The sequence below is a fragment of the Trachypithecus francoisi genome, unplaced genomic scaffold (assembly GCF_009764315.1).
Source record: "Trachypithecus francoisi isolate TF-2019V2 unplaced genomic scaffold, Tfra_2.0 Lachesis_group5, whole genome shotgun sequence".
Taxonomy (NCBI): domain Eukaryota; kingdom Metazoa; phylum Chordata; class Mammalia; order Primates; family Cercopithecidae; genus Trachypithecus; species Trachypithecus francoisi.
In genome coordinates this window covers 75,970,892-75,994,175 of record NW_022681470.1, presented here as the reverse complement: position 1 = coordinate 75,994,175, position 23,284 = coordinate 75,970,892, and positions in this window count along the sequence as shown.

The following is a 23,284-nucleotide window of genomic DNA, read 5'->3' as shown; positions in this document are numbered from 1 at the left end:
AACAAACCAAAGCAAGGAGGACAAATAGACTTGAAGTAAAATCACACATGATCTTCCAATTCCAAAGTGAATTGTTCTTGAGTTATTCCTTCCCCTGGCACAAGTAATTTGTGAATTGATTAAACGCAGATTTGTTTTCAAATGACAACATTACCTTTTTGAAGCTCTTTTGAGAACTAGGAGATAATGGAAGCCTGATTCTTGCTATTTCAGTGGATTCGCCTTTGGAAATTCTGCACAAAACTTCATCTCTCAGTTCACATCCCTTCTCCATGTAACCTTTGCTAATCAAGCCAGTCTACCTCGAAATCTCTATCTGCCCTTCCTCTGGCATTTGTCCTACATGTCTGGATTTGTTAAATGTTCGTGTTTTGCTTCATTCCTCTAATACGAAAGTTTCTTAAAGCCAAGAACCTTTGTTTAAGCATTTTCCATATCCTTCGTCGCACTTAAAACTTAAGGGTTGCTCGATAATTACTTCCTATGGACTGATTATTCTTTCTACTTTGCTTGGAGGCACCTTTTGTATTCAACATGGTCATAGTGCAACATCACTGTGAATTTTTGGGAAATGACAGCAGCAGCTAGACCAACTGGAGTCCTGGCCATAAAGGTGATGGCCATAAAGGGGAAAGAGAAGGCTTTTAATCAAGTCCTCAAGCAGCTGTATTTCCTAAGAAGAAAATCACAGACAAACCAGACAGAAATAGCTTTAACTTCAATCAGAACAATTTTGCTAGGTTTTTTAAATTTTATTTTTATTTTTCTAACCATGAGCAATTTAGGAAGAACTTCTGGCAGAATTCTAATCTTCCAGCCATACTAAAACCCACAGGAAACAGCCAATCTAGTGCAAAGGCAAGCCATGACAAAGGCCGACCCAGGGAATGGTCCAAAAGTAAATATATATTGGAGCTTTGGAACATAAGATTTCATTTTCTTTGTTAGCAGATTTACCTCCTCCTCCATGACATTTATCTTGGATTCCTATTTATAAGGTGGAGTCTCAGTGAATACTGTCCCCAGGTCTTGTGCTTAAGAGAAGGAGCTGTGTAAAATTATTACTTGAAATGATGACAGATACGTCTTCTACTTAATTCTAGAAGGTTTTTAAATTATTTTTTGTTATTTTTGTTATACTTTAAGTTCTGGGATACATGTGCTGAACGTGCAGGTTTGTTACATAAGTATATACGTGCCATGGTGGTTTGCTACACCCATCAACCTGTCATCTATGTTAGGTGTTTCTCCTAATGTAATTCCTCCCCTAATCCCCACCACCCTACAAGCCCCAGTGTGTGATGTTCCCCTCCCTGTGTCCATATATTCTCATTGTTCAACTCCCACTTATAAGCGAGAACATGTAGTGTTTGGTTTTCTGTTCCTGTGTTAGTTTGCTGAGAATGATGGTTTCCAGCTTCATCCATGTCCCTGCAAAGGACATAAACTCATCCTTTTTATGGCTGCATAGTATTCCATGGTGTATACGTGCCACATTTTCTTTATCTAGTCTATCACTGATGGGCATTTGAGTTGGTTCCAAGTCTTTGCTATTGTGAATAGTGCTGCAAGAAATATACATGTGCATGTGTCTTTATAGTAGAATGATTCATAATCCTTTGGGTATATATCCAGTAATGGGATGGCTGGGTCAAATGGTATTTCTGGCTCTAGATTCTTGAGGAATAACCACACTGTCTTCCACAATGGTTGAACTAATTTACACTCCCACCAGCAGTGTAAAAGTGTTCCTACTTCTCCACATCCTCTCCAACATCTGTTGTTTCCTGACTTTTTAATGATCATCATTCTAGCTGGCATGCGATGGTATCTCATTGTGATTTTGATTTGCATTTCTCTAATGCCCAGTGATGATAAGGTTTTTTTCACATGTTTGTTGGCTGTATGATTTCTATTACAGAGAAGAATTAGAAGATTCCATTGTAAAACTGAAATTCTTTATTCTTGCTCAAACTTGTTGCAAGAATTAGTTGATTTGGGATACAATACTGATGCAATTCTCTCAATTTCTTTTTCCCTGCTTGCATTTTCTTCTACTTTTCCCAGACCTAAAGTCCATCAGTTTTCCCAGTTTCCTGGTTGGATCATTTTATTTCAAGGTTGCTTCCTTCTCTAGCATCCCAGGTCCTCCACACACTAGCCATCCTCTCAACAGAACCAGTCACTTCTACCTCCTTTCGCACTAACTTCTGCTCAATTTTACCTGAAAATTCTCAATCTTGATTCATTCTCATCATTTTCTGCCTCATTCGCTGTCCCTAAATTGTTGAAGTTAACTGCTTAACTCTGGAAATATGCCTCTAAATGCACAGTTCCCTAGTGCTGTGGACCCTCTGCACTACTCGACCATCCTTGCATCACTCTCTAGTCATTCTCCTTTGCCATTTCCTCATTGTTAGGTTTCGAATCCTTCATGCTCCTGTTTAAGTTCTTATATCTTTTCTCTCAGTAAATGCTACCATGTTCTTTCGAAGTCCTGGGCTTAAACATCTAAATTCATTGCCCCTATGCCTATTAAATCATCATTTCCTCTGTTCCTGTGATGGCCCCACTTTCTGATTTCTCCCCTGCAGTTTTCAAAGGGAAGGGACCCCTCTTTTTGTTCAAGACTTATCTTTCCATCTGCAAACCTACCCCGTTCACTATTCCCTATAAAGCTGAGACATGCTCATTGGTTATCTTCTCTCTATTGTTTTCTCTCTATTTCCTCTGCTGATGCTTTCTGCACCATTTATAAATATGCCGGTCTCCTCTATAAGACAAAAATTCATAAAATTTGTGCTGCACTAGCTACTGCCTTAAACTTTACTTCAATTCAAATCTCAGCTTATATAAAGAACGATCTACACTAATCATTTCCTTCTTAGCTTCCTTTTGCTCTCTGTAATTTAATTTTTTAAGAAAAACATTTTATATAAGAACCTATGTGGAAAGTGCACAAATCTTAAATGTACAGCTTGATTAATTTTCACGAACAAATCTCCACCTGCATCTGTGAAGTCCCTTTTACAACTACTCTACAGTCACTAGCACTCAACATTTACCCTCTTTTAAAATCACTTCTTTTTAATATTTTAAAATTATAAAATATATGAATACAGAAAACTGAATAAAATATAAATTTACAATTTAATGTAATAATATAAAGTGAAAGATGTTTAACGTAGCAGTCAGGTACAGAAATGAGATGGTGTCAGCTTCCCAGAAGCAATTCAACCCTTCTCCTCACTCTACCATCCTCTTCCTAATCACAAGCTGTGTGTGTGTGTGTGTGTGTGTATGTGTGTGTGCGTATGTGTGTGTGCGTGTTGGTGGGTGAGGGGACAATTATCTTGGCTTTTATAGTAATCATTTTCTGCTTGTCTTAACAGTATAACTGCCTAAGTATTTAACCCTGAATAATATAATTTCATTCATTCTTTATATAAATGGAACCACATGCTACATGTATTGGAGGATCTGGCTTCTGTTGCTCAATTAAAATTATGCTTAAAGATTTCTCTTTTTTTGAGTGAAGGATTGATGTATCCATTTTTTTTTTTTTTTTTCTGTGTGGTATCCTGTACCTATTAGTACACATTTCTATAGAATATAAATCTAAAAGCAATAAGGCTTGCAGTATATAAATCTTCTACTAAGGCTTGCAATATACAAATCTCCAACTTTACTAGGAAATGACAAACTATTTCCCAATGAGTTTGACTACTTTAGGTTACCCCTAGCAATTAAGGAGTTTACTGGTTAATCCACAGTCTTACCATTTGGTATTCTCAGATTTTTTTTTTTTTTTGAGACGGAGTCTTGCTCTGTCACACAGACTGGAGTGCAGTGGTGCGATCTTGGCTCACTGCAATCTCCTCCTCTCAGGTTCACGCCATTCTCCTGCTTCAACCTCCCAAGTAGTTGGGACAACAGGCACCCCCCACCACGCCCAGCTAATTTTTTGTGTTTTTAGTAGAGATGGGGTTTCTCCATGTTAGCCAGGATGGTCTTGATCTCCTGACTTTGTGATCCATCAGATTTTCTTTTATAATTTTGGCAGTCTAACTTGGAATTGCTTTCTTATGAAGACTGTTCAAGCTCTTCCTCTATGATTTATGGATTTGCTTTTTTTCTTTAAGTTTTTACTTATAGGCTTATCGTACCTCTTTTATATTCCAAATATGATGCTTCTGTCAAATATATGTATTATAAGTATTTTTATTCTGTGGCTTGGCATTTTACTTTATGCTATACTTTGATAAACCACTTTTTCATATTGTAATGTCATAAATGTATTTATTTTTTACGTTATGATCTATAGATTTTGTGTCTTGTTGCAATATTTTCTGCCTCCAGATCATGAAGATATATCCCTGTATTATTTTCTAAAATTTGTCTTTTTTTTGAGACTGAGTCTCTCTCCGTTGCCCAGGCTGGAGTGCAGTGGCATGATCTTGGCTCACTGCAACCTCCACTTCCTTGGTTCAAGCAATTTTCCTGCCTCAACCTTCTGAGCAGCTGGGATTACAGGCACGCACCACCACACCCGGCTAATTTTTGTATTTTTAATAGAGACGGGGTTTCACCATGTTGACCAGGCTGGTCTCAAACTCCTGACCTCGTGATCCACCCACCTTGGCCTCCCAAAGTGTTGGGATTATAGGCGTGAGACACTGCACCCGGCCTAAAACTTTTTTATGTTCAGATATGTAGTGTGCTTACAACTCCCTATTATGTACGTGTAACAGATTGCAATTTTTGCCATTCATATAAGTATCTGATTTTACCAACATCACTTCTTTAAAAGACTGTCATCTCCCCAGCTCCTCTCCAGGGCCATCTTTGTCATATACTGAGATCTGTACACGTTTGGGTCCACTTCTTTGCTTTCTATTTCATTTCATCCAACTATTTCTATATTCCTCTATCTTAATTACTATCTCTCTATAAATCTCCATATCTGCAAAACAAGACTGTCTCTCTCCTATACTTTCTCCTTTAAATATGCCTTGTTTATTCTTGGCTGTTTGCAATATTGTTTAGAATAATACTTAGCTAAGCTACTTGATACTTTTGATATTAAAGCAAGTTTTTCTTCTTAAAATTATCTATTTTTTGCTAGCATATAAAAATGATTGCTTTGATATACTGTTGATATATCTAGTAAGCTTGATTAAAACTCTCATTAACGAACTAGAAACTTTTGGATTTTTATGTACATACTATATCATATTGTGTAATGATATCTTTCTTTCTTTCTTTCCAAACTTTACACTTTTTACTTTATTTTCTATGCTTTACTAAAGTGTTTAGGACCTAGAGTTCAATATGAATCCTCATATAGGGTAGTGTATTAGTCCATTTTCATGCTGCTATAAAGAACTACCTGAGACTAGGTAATTTAGGAAGAAAAGGGGTTTAGTTGACTCACAGTTACACAGATTGTACAGGAAGCATGGCTGGGGAGGCCTCAGGAAACTTACACTCATGGTGGAAGGTGAAGGCAAAGCAAGCACATCTTCACCTGGCTGACAGGAGAGAGAGAGAGAATGAAGGGGAGGTGCTGCACACGTTCAAACCACCAGATTTCATGAGAACTTTATCACAAGACAGCAGTAGGGGGATGGTGCTAAACCATTAGAAACAACCCCCATGAGCCAATCACCTCTTATCAGGTCATTCCTCCATCATTGGGGATTACAATTCAATATGAGATTTAGGTGGGGTCATAGAACCAAATCATATTGGGTAGTATTGTTTTAAATCTTAAAATTTGGAGTGATTTATTACACAGTAACATATCGTGAAAGTTGTTTTTTTTTTCTTTCTTTTTTTTTTTAGTTTTTACTTTGGAAATTCTAATGTTCATCTTTAACTTAATCAATAACTTTAACATTTAACCAGGAAAAAAAGAACCATAGAGAACTTTAAGTTCATTTACCCACCTTTCCAAAGTATGCTGTTATTACAGTATATTTTAATTATTTTAAAATTCAAGCAATGAGTATTATTACCGATTTTATTTATTATTTAATTTTTTTTTTGAGATGGAGTTTCACTCTTGCTGCCCACGCTTGAGTGCAATGGCGCAATTTCGGCTCACTGCAACGTCTGCCTCCTGGGTTCAAGTGATTCTCCTGTCTCAGTCTCCTGAGTAGCTGGGATTACAGGCACCTGCCCCAAAGCCCTGCTAATATTTTGTATTTTTATAGAAATGGGGTTTCACCATGTTAGCCAGGCTGGTCTTGAACTCTTGACCTCAGATTTAACCACCTGCCTCAGCCTCCTAAAGTGCTGAGATTACAGGCGTGAGCCACCGCACCTGGCCTATTACTGTTTTTATATAGTCAATATTAATTTAAAGTTCTCTGCACATTTACAAGTCTCTCTTTTCTTACTCCTTCTGGCAATTTGGACATCCCTTTTGAGATCATTTTATTTTACTTGAAATACGTGCTTTAGAATTTTCCTTTGTGTAGATATGTAAATGTCAAACTTATTGTTTTTGTTCATCTAAACATGTTTATTTTAGTTTGATTTTTGATGGATTTTTTTTCTCTGGGCAGAGAAATCTAAATTGGTAGCTTTTTTTTTTTTTTGAAATGGAGTCTTGCTCTTTTCGCCCAGCCTGGAGTCCAATGGCATGATCTTGGCTCACTTTAACCTCTGCCTCCTGGATTCAAGCAATTCTCCTGCCTCAGCCTCCTGAGTAGATGGGATTACAGGCGCCTGCCACCATGCCTGGTTAATTTTTGTACTTTTAGTAGATATGGGGTTTCGCCATGTTGGCCAGGTTGGTCTCGAACTCCTGACCTCAGGTTACCCACCCGTCTCAGCTTCCCAAAGTGCTGGGATTACAGGTGTGAGCTACCGTGCCCAGCCGCTCTTTTCTTTCAGAATATATATCATTGTAATGATTTCTGACTTATGTTTGCCAAGTCACTTCTTTGTCAAGTTGTTGCTCCTTTGAAGGTAAATAGGGCATTTTTTTCTCTTACTGATTTATAGATTTTTGTTTTCTCTTTGTCTTTAATATCTTGGAGTTTCAGTAGCAAGAGAATAGATATGGAAATTTTTTATTGTGTTTGAGATTTATTTATCTGTACATCTGCATTTTTCTTTAGTTGTGAAAAGTTCTCAGCCATTGTCTTGACAAATACTGTCTCTGCCCTTTGGTTCTCTCCTCTCTTTTTGGGATTCTGGTAAAGCTTATGTTATCATTTCTCACTTTATTCTACTCACAGTTCCACAGGTTGTAGGAGGCTGTATAGAAGAGAGTGTCTTGCTGTTTTGTCAAATATCAGTGCTATTTTCTAAGACATTTTGTCTGACCTGCCTTTCAGTTCACTGATTCTGTCTTTTGCTGTGTCTATTCTCCTGTTAAACATGTCCATTTAGTTTTAAATTTTAGTTATTTTTTTAATTCTGGAAATCATATTTGTTTAAGTTTAATATGTTATTTTATAGTTGAGTTATCTGCAGATATATTCAATCTTTTAAAAACACAATTGTTTGTTTATATCTGGTACTTTCAATATCTAAATATTTGCAAGTCTGTTTCTGTTATTTTGTATCTTTATGTTCACCTCCATTTATTAAGTATAATTTCCTTGTATGCCTGGTTATTTTTGCTGTGTGTTGCATGTATTACATAAAAATAACAATTTATAGAAATAATTATTGAGGCCTACAATATGTGAATATTTATCCAGATATAATTTGCTATTGTTCCTGCCAGATTGCTGGATCTCTTACAGTTTGAGTTCACCTCAAAACAAGGTCCAAAGGTGCTTTTCATTTTTCTTTTCTTTCTTTTTTTTTTTTTTTTTAAGAGATCGGGTCTCGCTTTGTCACCCAGACTGGAATTCAGTGGTGCCATTATAGCTCACTGTAGCCTCAAACTCCTGTGCTCAAGCGATCCTCCCACCTCAGCTTTCTGAGTAGATAGGACCACAGGTGTGATACACCACAATTGGCTATTATTATTATTATTTTGTGGAGATGAAGTCCAACTGTGTTGCCAGGGCTGATCTCTAATTCCTGGCCTCAAGCAATCCTTCTATCCTCCTACCTCAGACCCCACAAGTGCTAGGATTATAGGCATGGGCCATTGTACCTGGCCCTCAAAAGGATTTTAAATGATTCATGGGAATATTCAGTTAACCCTTACCTTACCATAGCATTATAGTCCTTTGGTTCTTCTGTGTGTGTAGGCAGGTGGAAGGTGTCTTCTGCTTTTATTTCTGTCTTGATCACTTGGTAAGGCTATCAAGATTAAAAATAAAATTACCAGGTTCTGCAAACGCTCTCAAAATAAACTAGCATAAGTATTCATTTCTCTAGTTATTTTTTTTTCACTTTGGATTAACATTTCCTTACTTAGCCTCTTGAATTATTTTCAAAAATGTTTTGATGCTTTTGAACACATATTTTTGTTATTGTTTCTTTCCAGTGGGAAGAATGAACCAAATGGCTTACTATTCACTCTTCACGATAGGCGATATACTCATTTCTAAAGTCTAAATTTGATATTGACAAATTGCCCTGCACAGGGAGTGTACGAATTTGCACTGTCACTAGTAATGTATGAGAGTGCCTTTTTGTCCTCATCTTCATCTATATGATATATTACCACACTTTTGAATCTTTGGTAATCTGATAATTTTGTGTAGTTTTAAATTTTAATTTATTTTATTATGAGTAAGAGTGGGTATTTTTATTTATTTAAGGGGAATTTCAATTTCTTTTTTAACATTTTAATATTCTCTCAGTTTGTGTCCTGTGCTCATTCTCCTTTTTGGTTGATGATCTTTTGGATTTGTAAGAGTTATTTTTTAAAAACTAAGTTGCATATTTTGTATAAGTTGTTATGGTTTGTGTGTAGTTTGACCCTCCCAAAGCTCATGTTGAAATTTAGTTGCCAACGTATGGTGTTGGGAGGTGGGGCATTTAGGTGGTTAGACATTAAGATGGGTTAATGTCTTTCTCACAATACTGGGTTAGTTCTTGCAAGATTGGATTAGTTTCCTTGAGAGTAGGTTGTTATAAAGTTAGGTTGCCCCTTGTGTTCTATCTCTTTTGCACAGGCTCCCAACAACGTGATGCCATCCGCCCTGTTGTGATGCACGATGAGCTCCTCGCCAGATGCAGTCACCCAGTATGGAAACTTCTCAGCCTTCAGAACTGTGAGACAAACCTCTTTATTCAAATAGATTATCCAGTCCCAAGTACTCTTTTATAGCAACAGAAGATGACCTAAGACAGTTGTTATGTTTTCCTGTTATATCATCTGTCTTCTGATTTTCTTTATGATAGTTTGGTAAGGATAAACTGACTTAATTTTTTGTAGCTGAATTTATCAATGTGATTTTTGTAGTCTTTGTGTCACACACATAAAGGTTTTTCATATTCTGAAATTATAAACTGATTTCTCTCTCCATTACTTTTATGATTTTATATTTTTTACTGTTGAGTCTTCAATTTTCTTGAATTTAGTTTCAGTGATAAAATGTGAATCCATTTTTGTCCAGATGGCTTCCCCACTGTCTAATCACCATTTATTGAATTATCCATCTTTTCCCTCACAGATATTTGACATATATTATATGATGCCACTGTTATTATATACTAATCCCTAAGTATTTCTGTCTATTTCTGGACTTCTAGTTTGCTACATTTATATGTCTGTCTGCTCAGGTGCCAGCACTGCCTCATTTTACTGTTAAACATTTTAGTCATTTAAAAATATCTGTTGTGCTATTCTTTTATCAAAAATACTCTTCTGAATTTTCCTTTTAAAGTTTTCCATATTAACTTTAAAACTAATTCCACAGAAAAATTCCTTGCTATTTTTATTGGAATCAAGTATTATTTATAGATTAATTTTGAGAGAATTTATTGTTTTATGATGTTAGATTTTCCTATTCAAAAATATGATATGCTTTTCTATTTATCTAAGACTTCCTTTCTCCACTGGTAGCATTTTAACATTTTCTTCATACAGATTTTATGTGTTTCTTGTTAAGTATATTCTTTACTACTTCTCTCTTAAAGAGACTTTTTTTTCTTAAAGAGACTACATACTACAGCAGTTGAAGTCATAGCGTATGGATTCAGACTCCCTACATTTAAATTATGGTTCTAAAACTTACTAGCTGTAGAAACATGAACAAGTTAATTAAATGTTTTGCTTCCATTTCTTCATTTGTACTACAAGCCTGTGAAAGCTCTCAGAAGAATACCTAGTGCATAATAAGCATTCATTATTAACTCATTGTTGCTGTTGTAGATGATTGTATTTTTTCCATAAATCTTCCAACTTTTTCTTGTTTACATAAATAGAAACTATTGGTATCTGGATATACTTATTTTGTACATAGTCAGCTTATTAAAACTCTCACTGTTTGGCAATCATTCTCCCAGCTGATTTTCTAAGTACTGTGTATAATCATGTGTGTTTCAAATAATGATATTTTATTTCCTTCTTTCCAATTTTTATATTCCAATTGTTTTCTCATTATTTACATTGGCTAGCATTTCCAGAAAGATATTTAAAACTTCAGAAGATAGAAATCATAACTATAATCTTTCTTCTCTTTGATTCTAAGACTGTAGTTTCTCCTAGTTACCTGCTTACAGTTTTGAGCAGACATTTTTCACATCCTTTGCTGGATTTTCTTCCTATAGATGTCCTTATATCTAGAAACTCCTGTTTCTAGATACTCTCTTTGTCCCTGACTTCTCACTGTACACATCATCCCAGGATAATTCTTCAATTAATACTCAAATTATAATGATTCACAAAATTACATACCCGTTCTATATATATTTCCTACAACTGTAATGTCATATATTCACTTCCCCTTGGGTTTTTCCATCAGAATGTCTCAGAAATACTTAATAGCAACATGACCAAAATGGCAACATGTTCAAAATGGAGCTCATTTTTACTAACCCTCCTACACACACACACACACACACACACACACACACACACACTTTGCTTTATGGCAACCACATAAATATAGTAACTAGAGCTAAACACACAGGCTTTATCTCAATTCATTCCTTCTTGCTATATCCTAACCCCATTAAACACTAAGTCTTGTGGACTGTCTCTCAAGATCATTTCTTATTCTCTAGCTGAAGTTTCTTATTTCTTTTCACAGCAACTATCATCACAGTCTTATAACTGACTTCCCAGTAGGGTGACCAACTGTCCTGGTTTCCCTAGGATTGGCAGTTTTCCGAGGATGCATGGCTTTTTTTACTAAAACCAGAAAAGTTTTAGGCAAAACAAAATGAATTTATCACCCAGCATCCTGGCCTCCAGTATCACCCCCTTTTTGTAATTGAAAGTCAGAGGTACGTTATGGAACTTCCCTCAAAAAGTGCACAGGCACGCATGTTTTGCATTTAATTTCCAAAATTTAACTGATAATCTGAATCTATAGGTCAGTTGACCACAGGTTTAAAATACTTAAATTTGAGGTTTTAGGGCCGGGTGTGGTGACTCACACCGCTAATCCCAGCACTTTGGGAGGCCAAGGCAGGCACATCATGAGATCAAGAGATCGAGACCATCCTGGCTAACACGGTGAAACCCTGTCTCTACTAAAAATACAAAACATTAGCCAGGTGTGGTGATGGGTGCCTGTAGTCCCAGCTACTCAGGAAGCTGAGGCAGGAGAATGGCGTGAACTCGGGAGGTGGAGCTTGCAGCGAGCCGAGATCGCGCCACTGCGCTCCAGCCTGGGTGACAGAGCGAGACTCCGTCTCAAAATAAAATAAAATAAAATAAAAAATTGAGTTTTTAAACAATCTTCCGTATGACTTTCAGAATGATCTATTTAAAACTACAAATTTGACAATGTTATTATTATTCTAAACATTCTCCCATGGCTCCCCATTGCCTATAGCATAAGCATTAAATTCTATAGAATACGTAAAATATTCTTTGTGATCCAAGACTTGCATTCATTTATCATTGTGTCTCCGAGTATTTTCTCATACCTTCTCTCTTGTCACAGTGAATGAATGACAGTTTCCTGAAGGTGCCATAGTGCTCCTTTATATGGTATGCAATGCCTCTCTCACCATCGCTATATCTGCCTTAGAATACTCACTTTTTCTTAGAAAACTCATTCAAGGATCTTCTTTTCTCTGAAACATTGTCCTCCCGAATCATTCCAATTTGTCCTGCCTTTTTCTGTCCTATTGACTGGAGTCGGTGCACACTTTTAACACTTGCCACATACTGAAATTACCTTTTACAACCCTTTCTCTGCAAATACACCAAGATTGAGGAACAGAAGCAGTATAGTATCTTACCCTACTTTATATCCTTAACATTTAGCACAATGCCTGACACATTCCAGATTATCAATAAATGATTGTTAAATGAGTTAATGAATGAATGTGGCAGGAATACAAGAATCATCTTACTATTCTAGGATAGGTAATTAACGGTGATAATCTACACCTCACTACTTAAAATTGTGTGTACTTTTAATAAAGATTGTGTGAATTAACAACATGTCACAATTACCAATTTTCTCATTAAACTATGGGTATGTGACACCTTATGTCTCTGTTATTAGCATTCTACATAGTAGGAATAAAAAATACAGTACTGAACTAAAATTGCTGCCTTTTACATTGCAGCTGAGCCTTCCCTAGAGGTCTCATTTGACACTGACTCAGAAAGCCAATCTAAAGCAGTTTACAAGAGAGACTAGGAAATATTACAGCAAGTAACAAGAATGTAATTTCCAGTACTAAAGAATTACATTATGCAGGCATATAAAAGTCATCTTTGTAATAATCAGCTGAGTTTCCTTTTTTGTTCAAAATTCAAGCCCTTAAAAAATTGATTACAGAGTGTTTTTAACATTTTGAAGTCTGCTTTTTGTGCCGTCTTAAAGCAAAGTAAACATGTATAAGTGAAGGTACTTAATTGTGTATGTGCTTTTAATAAAAATTAGACTACCTTAATTAGGCCTATGATTTCCAGTGCATTTTAACACACAATTCATCAAATGCAAGTAAAACTGAATTTGCAACCAGAGAATTTTGCTGCACTCAGAATGTCCTTTGTAGTTTCTTTCTGGTGAGTACTGGCACGCTACGTGATGAGCTCTCTACACTGTGTTGCTCTTTGTTGTTTGTCTACATCTCCAAAATTCTAACAAAATAAGTTAGAAAGTAAATTAGCTAATGAACAGTCTGGTTTTATTCCATGGTGAGACATGTAGCTTCAGGTGAGGGTTGGCAGTGCAGAGGATGAGGACTCGGATGTGCATAGGAGTCCCTGGAAAATAGTCACTGCCTATCAGAATGGGAAGCAAATGAGAAATTGGTGTTCTCAGGGAAGAGTTGAGAAGAAGTAAGCTATTAGATGTCAAATAGAAGTAGGCAAGATACAGATTAAGAAGCTCAATTAAGGTCACAGATTAAGATGCAAAAAGACGTTTGGGATCAAGGGTGCAAAGGTCTGACAGGTAAAAGGATAATTATGCCATAAGACTAAAATTATTATCTCGAATGTCAATGGACTAAAATTCAGTCTCTACTTTCTGCTGTACTCCACAAGTTCAAGAATCATAGAGAAAGTGTACAAACTCCATTGTCTACTTAGCATTAAAGTCCTCTCTCCAATTGGGGCAGGTTTCAAGCTGGCAGCCTGTAGTGGGAAAGAGGACATGGGTGGCTTTACCTCCTCCTCTTCCTGCTCACCTCCTTCTGTATTTGCTAGTTCTTTTTCTCTTTTCAATATTGTTGTAAGAGAAGGGAAATGAGGACCAGGAATAAGCTGATTTTTATCAAGCTGGATGGCTTCATGCTCTTTCTCTCTCTCTCTCTCTCTCCCTGCCTCCCCCCCCACCCCCCCACCCCCCGCCCACAACTGGTTAAAATGTAGACCAGGGAGATTATGGGTGGTTTTGTGGGCTATTGGGGGTTTTGTTCTTCTGCTCACCCAGGAAGATGTATCTCTACTCTAGGTTATCACCTGCAGCTGTAAGTCCTACCTGATGATACATCTCTAACCTCTCTCTGTTGAATTTGGCTCACCTCACCTGTCAACCATTTGGTTCAGGAACTATGCAGGCCCTCTCTCCCATGACACTGCCATTTTCTACTGGAAAACACTTATGGCTTCCTGATAAATTCTGAGAAACAGACTGAATCTCATGCTACCATACCATTGTCCACCAACAGAACATTTGGCTGGTAGAAAACAGACTCCAATCTATGCTTAATTAAGCTCTCTCTTGCATAGATCAGACGACAGTTTTCTGTTTCTCAGTGGCAAGAAACATTTACCATGACTCTCTGAATATACCCATTGAAGTCTTTCTTTATATGTTTGGAGTAAAAGGTAGCATCCACCATGTTCCCTTCAACTGGGGAGTATGAGAACTGCGGCATGGTATCTGCTCGTTCCAAAGAGGTCTCCACTCATATTCTCCTTAAATCTTTTACCTCTCCCAAGTTTACCTTCTTGAATCTGTTGAGTGTTTCAGGAAAATGAAACAGGCTCTTGGGGTCATTTTCTTTGTAAATTTGTATGCAATGACAGAGGTGATCCATCTCACACTGGCTCTGGTGTACTGATAGTTATCAAAAAGAGTTACATTCTAAATTGCTACTTCTTATCATTCTGTGGCCAGCAGTTCTAAACCCCAACTACGAGTTAGAATCATCAGCAAAGCTTTTTAAAAGTGTGGATGCCTGCTACTCCTTTTCTTAGGCTGAAATTCTGATTTAATTGATCTAGTTGAATATTTGTATTATTTTAAAAGCTCAAGTGATGATTTTAATGTGCAACAAGGGCGGAGAAGAACTAATACAAACAAATGGTGACTTACTGCTTCAACCAACATCTTTGGATGGAATAGTCTGTACTAACATTTTCTCTGTGTTTATAGACACAGCCCTAATCACTCTAAAAACTATTCTTAATAATAAATTAGTTTAAAGAAACATATCCCGAGTTCTCTTAAGAACTCATTATGACTATTTATAGAAGGATTCATTTCTGTGCCAAATTTAAACTCATTTGGTTGATATATTTTAAACCATCTTCATTCAAACAAAGTGGAAATCATGCTCATCAATTGTATTTATATATACCCATAAGTGTTCCCAAGTATGAATATTTCTTCTCTGTTGAATAGCTAATGCATGTAAATTTTGTTTTGATTCCTATCCTCTTACAGCTTTACAGAAAATAAACTAGGAAGGGAGGAAAAGCTGAAGAAAATAAACAGTTAATCATTTCTCTTTGGGGAAAAAAAGACAAGCCCATCTAAAGAAAAGAATAACACATGAAATAATTGAAAAAAAAAAAAAGCACATTTCTATCAATTCTGTCACGTTTAAGATGAATTTTCCAAAGAGAGTAAGATGGTCTCCTGACATTCTTATTCCAGGAAGTCTTTCAGATTTTCCACAAAGTCTTTCCTACACTTAAAATTAAATGTTTCCCATGTACAGAGCCGAGACTGATTGTCTGGTATTATCCCACCTTAAGTGCCAAGTGCCTTTAGTGTCCAATTTTAACTTTAAAGGGAAATAAAATCCATTGATTATTTTTCCCAGCAGGACTGATAACTCTCAAACATCATTAAAATTGAAAAAATAAGTTTAAAAAGCCTGTTTCTCTGCTCCCTGGGACTAAAAACTTCAAAATTTTATCCCCAAAGTTCTATATTTAGGGATTAATTCTACAGATATTATCAGGCATATAAACAAGCTTATGTGTGTTGTAATGTGTGTGTGTATGTGTGTGCATATACACTAATTTATTAAAACATTTTCAAAATAACAAAGAATGTGAAACAGACTAAATATCAATGAGAAAATAAATGAGTGATAGTAAAGCTATTAAACACAATGACATTAATCTATGTAGACTGATAAGGAAAAATTTGTAAGACACATTGTTAAGTTTAGATGGAACAAAGCATATTCAATATATTTATGTCTCAGTGTGTAGGTCAAAAATATATAAGGAGTATACAAATATGTTTCTATGCAGATGTAAAATTTCAGAAAGAATATGCAAATATCATGAACAATGGCTCCCTTAAGGAAAGCATCTGTTCTATGATCTGGGAAGGATACTTACTTTTCACTATATAGCTTTTTGAACTGTTTGAATTTTTTATCATGTGCGTGATACAACTTTCAATTTTTTTAAAAAAGCTACTCTATTACAAGTACTAGTAGCAAATGGTTTTAAAGCACCCTTAATACCTTATTTTCCTCCAGAACTAATTTACCTTGCATAGCGCATAGCTCAAACGTTGTATCCTTTTACCAACACCTCACCATTTCCCCCTCCCCTTAACTCCTGACAACCACCATTATACTCTGTGCTTCCATGTGTTTGATTATTTTAGATTCCACATCTAAAATGAAATGACGCAGCATTTGATTTTCTATGTCTGGCTTATCTTGCTTAAGATCATGTCTTCCAGATTCATTAATGTTGTCAGAAATAGCAAGATTTCCTTGTTATGGTTGAATGGTATTCCATTGTATATACACCCCATTTTCTTTATCCATTCATCCATCAATGAATACTTAGGTTGTTTCTTTGTCTTGGCTATTGTGAATAATGCTACAATTAACATGGAGGACAGATATCTCTTTGGCATACCAATTTCAAATCCTTTGAATACATACAGAAGTGGGATTGATGAATCAAATAGTAATTCTATCTTTAATTTTTTAAGAAATCATCATGCTGGTTTCCACAGTGGCTGCACCAATTTAAGTTTTTGCCAACAATGTACAGGGTTCCCTTGTCTCCGCTCACTCATCAATACTTGTGTCCTTTGTTTCTTTGATAATAGTAATCTTAACAGGTGAAAAACAATATCTCATTGTGGTTTTGATTTGCATTTCCCTAATGATTAGTGACGTTGAGCACCTTTTCATATACCTGTTGCTTATTTGTATGTCTTCTTTGGATAAATGTCTACTTAGCCCCCTTGGCCATTTTAAATCAGGTTATTTGATTTTTTGCTATTGAGTTATAGGAGTTATATATTTTGGATATTAATCCTTTATCAGATATGTGGTCTGCAGATATTTTCTCCCTTTGCATATATTGACTTTATATTTTGTTGTGTGAAAAATTTTTAATTTGAAGTAATTCCACTTGTATATTTTTTGCTTTTGTTGTCTGTGCTTCTGGGCTCGTGGCCAAGAAAACATTGTCTAGGTCAAAGTCTGGAAGCTTTCCCCCTATATTTTCTTCTAAGGGTATTACTACTTCAGTTTTAAGTTTTAAATTCATTTTGCATTGACTTTTGTATATGGCATGAGATAATTTTTAATTTATTATTTTGCATGTACATCACTTATTGAGGATACCATCTTTTCACCATTATATAGTTTTGGCACCCTTATTGAGGACCAGCCAAACATATATTCATGGATTTATCTTGGAGATATTTTGTTCCATTGACCTCTGTGTATATTTTTATTCCAGTGCCATACTCTTGTGCTTGTTATAGCTTTGTAATGTGTTTTGAAATCAGGGAAAATGATGCCTTCAGTTTTATTCTTTTTTTTCCAAATTGCTTTCCCTGTCCCGGTTCATTTTGTGGCTCCAAATGAATTTTAGGATTGTTTTACTTCTGTAAAAAATATCATTTGGATTTTGATAGGAATTACATTGACTGCAAATTGCTTTGAGAAATAAGGACATTTTAATAATCTTAATTTTGTCTAATCTATGAACACGAAATGTCTTTCTAATTTTTTGTGTCTTTTTACATTCCTTTTACCAATATTTTGTAATTTTCAGCATGTAAGTCTTTCATATCTTTGGTCAAATATATTTCTAAGTATTTTTTTCTTTGTGATGTTATCATAAATAAAATTGCCTTCTTAATTTCCCTTTTGTTATTAGTGTAAACATTTAGTGACTTTAAGGCAGGTTTATCTCCATGTTCATACATTGTATCTACACATGTATTCAAAAATGTTCAGTAAATATTTCCTGAGTGCTATTCAGTTATTGTTAACTGAATAACCACTAATTTCTATTGCTTTCACAGCAACCTCTGGAAAAAAAAGTGTCCCCCAAAAATCCAGCCATTTTAACTCATTTACTCATTCTTCATTCATTCACTCACCCAATAAGTTCAATTTAATAGTTACCTATCTTGTACCACATAAACCTGTATAAGAAGGTTGGCACATACTTTTTCTATAACATAACACAATAGTCACAATACAGAAAATGCTAAGATGTCCATCAAGCCAATCTGACACGATGTCAGAAAGGATAGGCCGGGAGACAGTGTTCCCATGGGCCTCACATCATTGCAACTGTGTTCTTTCTTGGAAAAGTAAAAGAATGAGTTCATTCATTTATTAACTTATTTATTAAAGATTTATTATTTTAACTCTCTGCAAGCACCATTCTATGGGCTTTCTCAGAATTTAAAGTTATGCAAGACACAGTCCCTATCACTGGAATTTAGAGCCCAGATCTATTTGTCTGACATTTTTTAGCATTTTAGAATTTATAAAATGTTTTCATTAATTACCTCATTTGGTTCTCAGAAGAAATCTGTGAAGTGGATATAACAGATATTGCTTTTCTTAAGTTACAAACAAGAAGTCAAGATTTTTGAGAGAGTAAGTGCCTTGCTCAAAGTGGCTGAGCGAAAAGCAGAAACCAGTGTGCCTTTTGCTACACACACCATATTCTTTCTCAGCCATCCCTGCATTTTAGTGTAAAAGTAATAGTGAGGTAGAAGATGGGATCAACTCCAAGATGAGACTTGGACACTGAACCAGTTTAAGGACTAGCTAAAACAGTTTACTATTGCTGTGGCAACAACCAGAAGTTACTGCCCTTTTCCATGGCAACAACCGGGAAACCTGGAAGATACTACCCTTTTCCTGTAAATTTCTGCATAAACCATCCCGTAATTTGCATATAATTAAAAGTAGGTATAAATATAACTGTAAAACTGCCTCTGAGCTGCTACTCTGGGCATACTGCCTATGGGCTATCCTTGCTCTACAAGGAGCTGTATCTCTCTTGCTACTGCACGCTGTGACTTCAATAAAAGTTGCTATTTAACATCACAAGCTTGTTCTTGAATTCTTTCCTAGGTGAAGCCAAAAGCCCTCCCAGGCTAAGCCCTGATTTTAGGTCTCACCTAGCCTGAATCAATTGGACCTGCAGTTGGCTGGTTAATTGAAAGAGCCTGATAAGGAGAGAATCAAGAAAGTAATGCATGCATACCCTCCACTGCTTATTTGAATTTAATAAATGTACATTTATTTGCCCACCTTTTAAAAAATAGACCCATGGCTTGTGTATGTGTGTGTGTGTGTGTGTGTGTATGTGTGTGCCTGATTAAAGCTCACATAGTCTTTCTCATATACTCACACCCATAATGCATTATTCCATGATTTATCAAGTTTGTTTTCTTTAAAGTGAGGCCAAAATTACAAAGACATGCAAAGCAATCTGAGCCCAGGATCCCTAAAGATGTTTACAATCTTTCCCAATCTCTTACAGTCAACTTGCCTGCATCTAATTTAACAGAAATATTATAAACTATAACTCTCTTTGGGGGCTCACATTTTATTGCCTTGTATGCTGCGTAATTATAGGAACAAGGACGGTAGATACAAACACAGTTGGGAACAAGCACAACTGACATTGGGTAAGCCTACAACACAAGGGTGCAAACAAAAGTGTTGGGGGCAAACAAAAGTGTTGGGGGGATCATAAAGCTGTGAACTGTGGGTGTTGGTTCACATGATTCACAAAGTAAATGAAGTGAATTCATTCATCTGATGAGATAGTTAAATGGAACTCAGTTCAAAGAACTATCATAGTAGGCAAAGAACAAGTTGCCTTCAGAGTGTGTTTGAGTACATCTTGCACTGGCTGAGGCAGCACTGTAGACTCGATAAGTGGTTATTAGGTTACATCCACAACATTTGCCAGCACTAAGGTAGAGCAGTCCATTTTAAATGGGCAATCTCTTTACATGTTTCACTTAGGAAGTATGCTACAGAGGCAGCATTCTTTAAGTAGATTTCCGAGTGCTTGCCAAATTATAAATGTAAAATTGATCTATGTTTCTACACTCAATTACAAATATTTCAGATTCCTAAACTATGGTTTATCTATTGAAATAAAAGTAATAATGACAATACTTCCCAACTTTGTTTCAAAGAGGACTGTCTCCCTACATCCCAGCAAAGGGTTTATTTTGTGTTCAATATATATTTGCTGAAACTAGGAATTAAAAGTCATTTTGGAATATAAAAAATCCTACTGGGTGGAGCTTTTAAAGTTAGATCATTCTTTTTATATGTAAAGACCCCTGTTCAATCAGTTGTATTAAATGTAGCATTGTAGAAAGAATAACTTGAGATGTATTAGGGAAGGTAGATGCTTATTTAGATCATTAAGAAAGATTTCCAATCATTAGAGAAATGCAAATAAAAACCACAATGAGATACCATCTCACACCAGTCAGAATTTCTATTTTTAAAAAGTCAAAAAATAAAAGATGCTAGCAGGGTTGCAAAGAAAAGAGGATGTTTATGCACTGCTGGTGGGAGTGTAAACTAGTTCAGCCACCGTGGAAAGCAGTGTGATGATTCCTCAAAGAACTAAAAACGGAATTACCATTCTACTCAGCAATCTGATTATTGGGTATCTAATATACCAAAAGGAATATAAATTGTTCTACCATAAAGACACATGCATGCATTATGTTCATTACAGCACTATTTACAAGAGCAAAGACATGGTATCAACATGAATGCTTATCAATGGTAGACTGGATAAAGAAAACATGGTACATATACACCATGGAATATTATGAAGCCGCAGGAAAGAATGAAATCATCTCCTTTGTAGCAACATGGATGGAGCTGGAGATCATTATCCTTAGTAAATTAATGCAAGAACAGAAAACTAAAGACCGCATGTTCTCACTTGCAAATGGGAGCTAAATAACAAGAACACACGGACACAAAGAGAACAACAGACACAGGGCCCTACTTGAGGGTTCAGGGTGGGAAGAGAAGAGGATCAGAAAAAAATACCTGTTAGGTACTATGCTTATTGCCCGGATGATGAAATAATCTGTACACCAAACCCCCATGACACAAATTTACCTTTATAACCAAACTGCACATGTACCCCTGGGCCTAAAATTTTTGAAAGAAAATATGAACTTTGCTCATCAGGAATAAAGGATTGACAAAAATATCCTCAAAGTCATTCGTGTGTGTGTGTGTGTGTGTGTGTGTGTGTAAGGAACACCAGCATAATTGTTAATTCAAGACTGTCTTTATTTGTTAAGCTTTTGGGTCACAGCTTTCCACGAAAAGTTGAATGGGCCTGTCTTATCATCATGGTTTCTGTGTCCCTGTAGTTCAGAGGCAGTAGGAGGGTGTGTTTTTTTTTTTTTCCAAAAAATCCTTCTCCAGACTCAAGTTACTCGCATTTTCACAACCAAGAGCTTTTTAATAATAGTTCTTCTTTGGAACCATTTTAATTACATTCACTTGAGTCCCAATTTTGTGATTTCTCTACGGAGTGAAAAATCCAAGCCACTCTTATGGGACATTTAAGGAAAACATTTTATGCCCTTATGCTAAATGAGATTTAAGTGAATAATCCAAATAGAAATAAAAGACCAAGGAGAGAAAAATGATAAATTCACGCCATGAAATGCTTTGACTCCTTTTCTCATCCTTGTCTTTTTCTTCTCTTCTTTTTCCTCATTTTTTCCTTGCTTTCTCATTTCTTCTTCCTTGAATTTTTTTTATCTTTTTTTTCTGTCAAAGCCTTGTCTGGAGTGATGGCCAAGCTGCCACAGCAGAAATGATTCTCAATGACTGAGAAAGATTCAAAATTGGAACAAAAACAGGAAGAGAAGATGAAGACAAGCGTTCAGGACCTGGGCATGTTCTCAAAAAGAGCAAGAGAGGAGGAACACAGCATGAAGGCAGCAAGATCAGCCTGCTTATAGTCAACAGAGTTGGGATGGCTGGACCACCCTTGTTGTGTGCACAGGCCCGGTAATTATTGGGTGGGTGAATCCTAGGATAGGGTATACAAAATCAGGATGATTTCACCCTTTCTTTTCCTCTTCGTCATTGTTTTGTTCCCACACTTATTCCTTCATTTCTTTCTTTTCTTCACTTATCCTGATTTCTTCATAAAGATATCCATAAGCGTGATGAAGATTAAAGATATTTAAGTGCAGAAAGTATCTGTCACTTCTATACCTTCTGATATTATTTTTTCATCTCAAGTGGTTATTGCTTTGACATTGCTAAGTGCACCAGAGAAAGTTGAAGAAAATACTGTGGAGGTGCTTTTAGGCTAGAAGTGAGGCAGGTAAACAAATCATGAGAGCTTGATGTGATAAATGGCATTAAAGGTACCGTCAAAATGTGATGGCAAGACCAGAAGGCAGATATCTGTTCACAGAAAACTTCAAGTAACAGGGAGAGGAATGGAGTTCCAACTGACAACAACGGGAACTCCGCAGACTTCCAAACTGCTAGAGGGCAGGCCCACGTCTGGTTGGGGGATTCTCAATCACTAGTTTTGAGGGTCCTGAAAAGGAGCTGAGATCTGATTTTCTAAATCAGTGCTGGCATGGACTCATCATGTACAAGTGGGAGAGAAAAGTGTATAATGGTTGGAGCAATCAAGTCAATGTTATCTATGAAACAGATTCTGATATCATTAGTTATTACTTGGACTATGTCACATATATGAACGTTATCCACAGTTTCTGTCCCAATATAACAATTATTTCAGGTAGACTGCTATATATAATATCATACAATTGATAGATTATGAGTTAGAGATGCAATCTAATTTGCATTTTGACATATTAGCTGGACCACAATATTTATGGATATGACATGGCAGGACTAGAAGGAGAAAAAAAACAATGAGGAGGCTATTAAAATGGTGCAGAACCCATACCCCAGCCACCAAATATAAAAGCTGAGGACTTGAACTATGAGGAGGGCAGTAAAGACGGAGAGAAAAACATATGTAGCAAGCAGATGCTGGTGGACTGTCTTTGTCCATTATGGCAGCTATAACAAAATACTTTAGACTGGCTCATTTACAAACAGCATACATTTATTTCTTGCATTTGTAGAGGCTTGGAAGTCCAAGGTCAAGGCAGTGTCAAACCAGTGTCTGGTGAGGATGTATTATCCATACATAGTACCTTCTAGCTGTGTACTCACATGTACA